This window comes from Chenopodium album, chromosome 5 (assembly GCF_948465745.1).
Source record: "Chenopodium album chromosome 5, dcCheAlbu1.1, whole genome shotgun sequence".
Taxonomy (NCBI): Eukaryota; Viridiplantae; Streptophyta; class Magnoliopsida; order Caryophyllales; family Amaranthaceae; genus Chenopodium; species Chenopodium album.
Window position 1 is genome coordinate 54,689,514 of NC_137838.1, and position 6,791 is coordinate 54,696,304.

Consider the following 6,791-nt stretch of genomic DNA (forward strand, 5'->3'; position numbering starts at 1 on the left):
AGTTGCACTCTCAAGCTTTGCCTTGATTGTTGTCATCTCCTTTCCCAAACTTGCAATTTGAGAGGATAGATTGTTGATGGCATTAAGGTGATCAACCGAATAAACTGTTGATCCATTCTTGCTTGAAGACTCTCTTTCTCCTTCTTGCCAATCCATGTAATGGCGCACCACATCTTCTATAATGTCCACAACCTCTTCTTTGGTTTTGTTCATGATTAGGCCTCCGGCTCCTGCATCAAGACACAATTTTCCTTGAGGACTCAACCTTCCATAGAAAATTTGAATGGTTTGATAGGTTGGGATTCCATGATGGGGACATTCTCTTTGATACTCCTTATACCTTTCCCAAGCTTCATACAAGCTCTCACTAGGCTTTTGCTTGAAACTTTGGATCAAAGCCCTTGCCTCCGTCATTTTCTTTTGGGGGTAGAACCTAGACAAGAATTCCTTGGTAACTTCATCCCATGTTCTAAGAGAATTTGGCTTGACCTCCTTGTCTAACCATTCCAAGGCTCGACCTATGAGAGAGAAGGGGAACAACTTGAGCCGGATAAACTCTTGAAAAACACCATTCACTTTGATAGTATTACAATACTTCTTGAATTCTTTGAGATTGTTTAGCGGACTCTCAATCTTAGCCCCACTAAATTGTCTTCTTTCAATCTAAGTGATCATGGCCGGTCTTATTTCAAAGTCATTTGGCCGGTTTTGTTGGCAATGCAATCCCACTTTCAAACCTATATGCACCGAGAGTTACCAACTCCTTCAAAGTAACTCTTGGATTATCTCCCATTCTTACTTGATCCTCCTCTACTCTTTCTTGGTGAATTTCTTCTCTTGGAGAGCTTGGACTCAAAGAACGATTAGCAACCCTTATCCTTGTTATTGTTCTCTCAATTTCGGGATCAAATGCAACTAAAGTCCTTCCTCTTATCCTACGTATACAAAAAACTCAATGCAAATATCAATAGTACAACTACAAATGTAGCCTAAAGAGAAATTTTTTTTTGTATTTTTGAGATTAAGGTGAAATAGACTCAACCACAATAGCAATCATCTACGCCATTCCCCGGCAACGACGCCATTTTTTTATCTAGGGCGAGACTAGGTCGTTGAAAACTAATCTACCCTTGGTCAAAACAAAAATTATAATCTCTTAACACACCCCTATACAAAGCATAGAGTAAGTCGATGGTCGAACCACTAGGAATGGGAAATGAATGCTAAAGTCAAAGCTACGCTATTTAGAAGTAATAAAGTGAGGTGTGTGTATTCAAAACAATCAAACAATCAAATTGAAATCAAATTTAACAAGCACTAGGGTTAGGATCCGCACGTACTTGGAAAGGACATATCTAATTGGGATTGGAGATGACTAAGTCAAGTGATGCGAGGGAAAATCAACTAAGCAATCAAGGGAGTAAGGTAGGCTAATCTCCTAGAGGTCAAGCTAGCACCAACTACGAGAGACTCTAACTAGGAACCTTGCAAACCTACTCAATCGACAAAAGCAAGCCACAAATCAATTTTCTGTATCAATGCAAGCTTACAATGCATTCTAGTGTAACAAATAAAACTTAGCTACTCTTTCATTAATCACACACATGCACTTAATCAATCAACCAATTTAATCACAACATCAACTCCATCAATTTCCCCCCAATTAGCATCAATCCATCACTCATACATGCTTCACCATTCCCCTAGCAAGAGAACTACTCACAATCCATTGAAATTAAGATCAAAACTAAGCTAATCAACAATTTCATCATCATCATCATATCAATAGAACTAATTCAATCACAAATTCAATTCAAACTTGAACAATCAACAAAGCAATTGAAATGATAAGCTAAAAATTGCATAAAAGTAAAAGAAATCCTTACAAACTTGCTTCAATTCAATGGAGGAAATGCTAGAATTAACAATCTTCAATCATCAATCAACAATTAAGAACTTCTCTCTCTACAATCCAGAGTTTCTCTATATAAAATTCTAATTCTATTTTTTAAATTAATTCTCTAATAAAATCTCTAATGATTCTCTAATGATACTCTAATAATCCTCCCTCTAAAATAGAAAGAAAATCTATATATAGTAAAACTAACTAAGAGAAGTTAGTTAGATTATCCCCAAATAAACTCATACAGGCGCGGTCAACCATAAGGGAGAGCGCGGCCGCGCAAATATGGGTATGGAATAGGGATCCAGACAGGCGCGTCCGCGCAAGAGGGAGGCGCGCCCGTGCCACCAGGCCGCGCGGCCGCACCATGGTCGCGCGCGCCCGCGCTTGGGAGCAGGGGAGCCTTCTTCCCTATTATTCCGATGCTCCTTGTGCGTTTGACTCAATGCTCTTGATAAACACGGGACCTTGAAGTTTCTAAAATCTGTGTTTGCGGGTTCAAGACTATAAATCATGCCCCCACGGCTTGAAATGCACAACTCAAGGACATTAGGAATTTGCACTTCTCCATGCTTGAGCTTTAAATAGAGAACACTAGACATCCTAATCAATGCCGAACTTGGGAAGAGGCCTTGGGAAACTTGGATAACGACCTTAACCTGAAAAATAAAGAAAGACAAGCAAATAAAAGAGAAAATAACAAAATAAACCAAGAAATGCATAAAGAAAGAAATCAAATAAAGAAAATGCTATAGAATAACATGAAATTCACCCTAAAAAGAACCAAATGAGTGCCATAAATGACACTCATCATGGACCACTTCATCATCTTCTATGGCTTGAATATAAGCCGGTTTATGCCTTTTCTCTATAGTTAGAGGCATTTGCTCGATTTCCGTAGGAATCCTAACCATTGAGGCTAGTCTTGCCAAGGCATCAGCAAATTGGTTTTCCTCTCTAGGTAGATAAGTGTATTCTACTTTTTCTAACTGATTGGTGAGGGTTTACAGATAAGTTTGGTAAGGGGCTAGACTTTCACTCCTTACATTCCATCTTTTAGAAATATGGTTGATGATCAATGAAGAGTCTCTAAAATTTTCGTAATTTCTTTACTCCCAATGCCAAAGTTGTAAGGCCTACCACGCATGCTTCGTATTCAACAGCGTTGTTGGTAACGTCGAAATCTAGCTTTATGGAAATTGAAACGTGCTCTTCTTTAGGTTATACTAATAATACTCCAACGCCACATCCCTTTTGGTTTGAGGCTCCATCGAAGTATACAGTCCAAGTATCATCTTCTGTGACAATCAAGTCTTCATCTAGAAATTCATTGTCATGCATTGGCGTCAAATCTTCTATTGGAAAATCCGCTAGGAAATCCGAGACCACATATCCTTTGATAGCCTTTTAAGGCATGAATCTTACATCGAACTAGGCTAAATTGACTATCCATCTTGATATGCGTTCATTGAGTGTTGACTTTTCGAACTAATACTTAAGTGGATCCGTTCGGGAAACTACAAAGACTGTATGCACGAGCATGTAATGTCTTAGCTTGGTTGTAGCCCACACCAATGCGAGGCACAATTTCTCAAGCGGTGTATAGCGTACTTCATACTCAAGCATCTTTTTACTTAGATAGTAGATTACATTTTCTTTACCTTCTACTTCTTGTGCAAGCATAGCCCCTATTGTCTCCTTGGTGACTGTTAAGTATAACTTAAGAGGAATCCCTGGAAGTGCTGGTGCTAACACGGGAGGATTTGCGAGATAGGCTTTGATCTTTTCAAAGGCTTTTTGACACTCATCGTCCCATATTACTGGCACATTCTTTTTGAGTTTCTTGAATTTTGGTTCGCATATCATTGTTAGCTTCGATATGAATCTACTTATATATTGCAACCGACCAATAAACCCTCGAATTTGTTTCTCGGTTTTGGGCGGTGGCATTGACATGATCGCCTTGATCTTTGTTGGGTCTATCTCTATTCCTCTAGAGCTTATGACATACCCCAAGAGTTTCCTGAGGTGACTCCAAAAGCGCACTTTGTTGGATTCAACCTTATGTTGTATTTTCTTAGCCTTTCGAAGAATTTTCTCAAGGCTATTTGATGTCCTGGGCGATCTTTTGATTTCACAATCATGTCGTCTACATATACTTCAACCTCTTTGTGCATCAAGTCATGGAGTAGAGCAGTTGCTGCTCGTTGGTAAGTAGCACCCGCGTTTTTCAACCTGAATGGCATTACTGTGTAACAGTAAGTAACCCATGGTGTTATGAATGTTGTTTTCTCCATGTCTTCTTCTGCCATGAGAATTTGATTGTATCCCGCGTATCCATCCATAAATGAGAAAAGTGCATGATTTGCTGTATTATCTACTAAAATATCGATGTGTGGTAAAGGGAAGTCATCCTTTGGACTTGCCTTATTTAAATCTCGATAGTCGACACACATTCTTACCCTTCCATCTTTCTTTGGAACCGGGACCACGTTAGCTACCCATTCGGGGTATTTGGATACCCTGATAAAACCTGCAGTTATTTATTTTTGAACTTCTTCTTTTATTATAAGAGCTACGTCGGGTTTCATTCGACGTAGCTTTGTTTTACAGGTTTCATTCCTGGAATTAGTGGTATAGTGTGTTGAGCTATTTCTCTATTAATACCTGGCATATCTTCATATGACCAAGCAAATACATCAATAAATTCTTTAAGTAGATTAATTAAATCGGTTCTTTCTTGTTTATTAAGCATTAATCCGATTTTAACTTCTCTTTTAATGGTTGAATCATTTGAGATATCAACCGTCTCAGTATCCTCAATTATCGGTGTTTTCTTTTCAAGTGTTTCCATTGCTTTAATAATGTCTTTATCATTTTCATTATTAGTTAAGCAATGCTCAACATCTTGGGTTAATGAAAAACACGAGGAGTAAGCGAATGAAGACATATTATTGAATTCTGAAATCATTACATCGAAAAGGGAAATGTCCTCAGGGACTTGATTACCAACTATCCTAGGAGTAGAAATAGAAGAAATATGGGGTGCTATAGCTAAAGACTTGGAAGACTCTACAGGAAAAGAATCTGATTTAGACGACTCTTCAAACATTGGTCCTTGCCCTATTGTTATGGAGATTTTCCTTCCACTTGGAGTAGTCACCTTGACTGTCTTGCGCCATCCTTGTACTAATCCTTCAGCTAGAGTGATGAGCTTCGAAGGGTCAAAGTTCTCGCTTTGTAGGACCGTTTGGCTGAGCGAGGAATCATCCTCTACATATCTCGGCTCATCTTTTTCTCACCCAAATAGTAATCCCAAGATATTAAAATCAAAGCATGGGGGTGCTTTCTCCTTGTGAATAGGAGTTGGGATCTCATCTAGAAAGTAGCAATCATGAAAGATTTCAAACCCCGGTTGCCTTATGCCATTTACAACAAAATGTTCAGGAAATTCATAGCATGGATAGTCCTCTCCTTCTCTTATGAACTGTCCATTAAGAGTAAGAGGATACTGATCCATTGGGACGCTTTCTTTAGGGTGCGAGCGTTCCTACACGCCTTAGACCTTTCCTGGGCTCGCTTAAGATCTTCCTGAGTCGGTTTGAAACCAAGTCCAAAAGTATCTAACTTAGGGAGGCCAGGTAATTCCACTTATTTTGCTATCTCCTTTTTATTTGCTAGAGTCATTCCAGGAAAGTGCCCTTGTCTCTTGAGAATAGCATCTACTGTCATATTGGAGTGGGGGTCGTGACAGAGAGGGGTTCTTTCATCCTCCTCGATTAAGGATACCTCTTCATTAAAGCCCCACAAGTCTTCATCATCCTCATCGTGCTCCACATTAATGATCAGATTTTTAACAGCTTTAATCCTCATAGGTGAAGCATCGATTGTGATAAGGATTCCTACAACTATAGCTTTTACCTGTTGGTGAAGAGATGAAGGGACGGCCTTGAGGTCATGGAGCCAAGGGCGTCCCAACAATAAGTTGAATGAAGCTTTAATATCTACCACTTGGAAGGTAGTGGCATGTTCTATTGCTCCCGCCGTTACATTCATAGTAATTTTCCAAGAGCTTGACGACAAGTATTATCGTAGGCTCTTATTCCTTGTGTTGATGGGGTTAAGTCTTCATCCCTTATGCCTAACACCCTCGCAGTTCTGAGTGGACAGACATTAATTGTCGATCCATTGTCTACTAGAGTCATTGGGACGTTCATTCTCTTACAGACTAATGTGAGGTTTAGTGCCTTGTAATGCTTGTCACCTTCTGGAGGTAAATCTTTATCGGAAAAAGTGATCAAGTTAATATGACTAGGGAGATCACTCGTAAGGAAGTTATCCAGCCCCTCAGGAGTGGTGTCGAAATCTATCCCTATCTTATCCAAGGCATTCATTACCGCCAACCTATGTTCTTGAGACGTAGCTAGAAGTTTCCATACGTTCATCTCAACCTTGGTCTTTTTGAATTGCTTGACAATGTCATTGTCTTCTATAATAGGTATGGGAACTTGCTGCACGGTTGGAATAGGTTGTGTAGAAATGGGAGGTTTCATCCTCCTGGATCTTGTGAGGACGTCTATGGGTGAATCCTCTTCATCCCAAAAATCACCTATTGAATATGACATCGAAAGTGGAGGCTCCTCCATGTCTTTTAGGTAGACGTCTTCGTCATCGGTGTCCCAAACCCCGTTAATGCTTATGTCTTGTTCTTGTGGTATTTGAACTAGCTTCTTATCATCAATCATCTTCTGAACTAAATCTTTGAATTTAAAACAGTTTTCAATGGTATGTCCTCCTGATTGATGGTATGGACAGTAGAAATGTATGTCCTCTTTAGAGATTCAAATGGTCTCGGTTCGAGAGGTTTGACCTTACCATTCTCGGAGAG

At 39.5% G+C, this 6,791-nt stretch overlaps 1 non-coding gene across 1 annotated transcript; it reads left to right on the top strand.

Annotated features, from left to right (window-relative positions):
* The first annotated feature begins 301 nt into the window (after positions 1 to 301).
* On the top strand, positions 302 to 407 carry LOC145633439 (small nucleolar RNA R71). The gene has a single exon (XR_014112764.1). It is a non-coding gene; the product is annotated as a small nucleolar RNA R71 (small nucleolar RNA).
* The last annotated feature ends 6,384 nt before the right edge of the window (positions 408 to 6,791 follow it).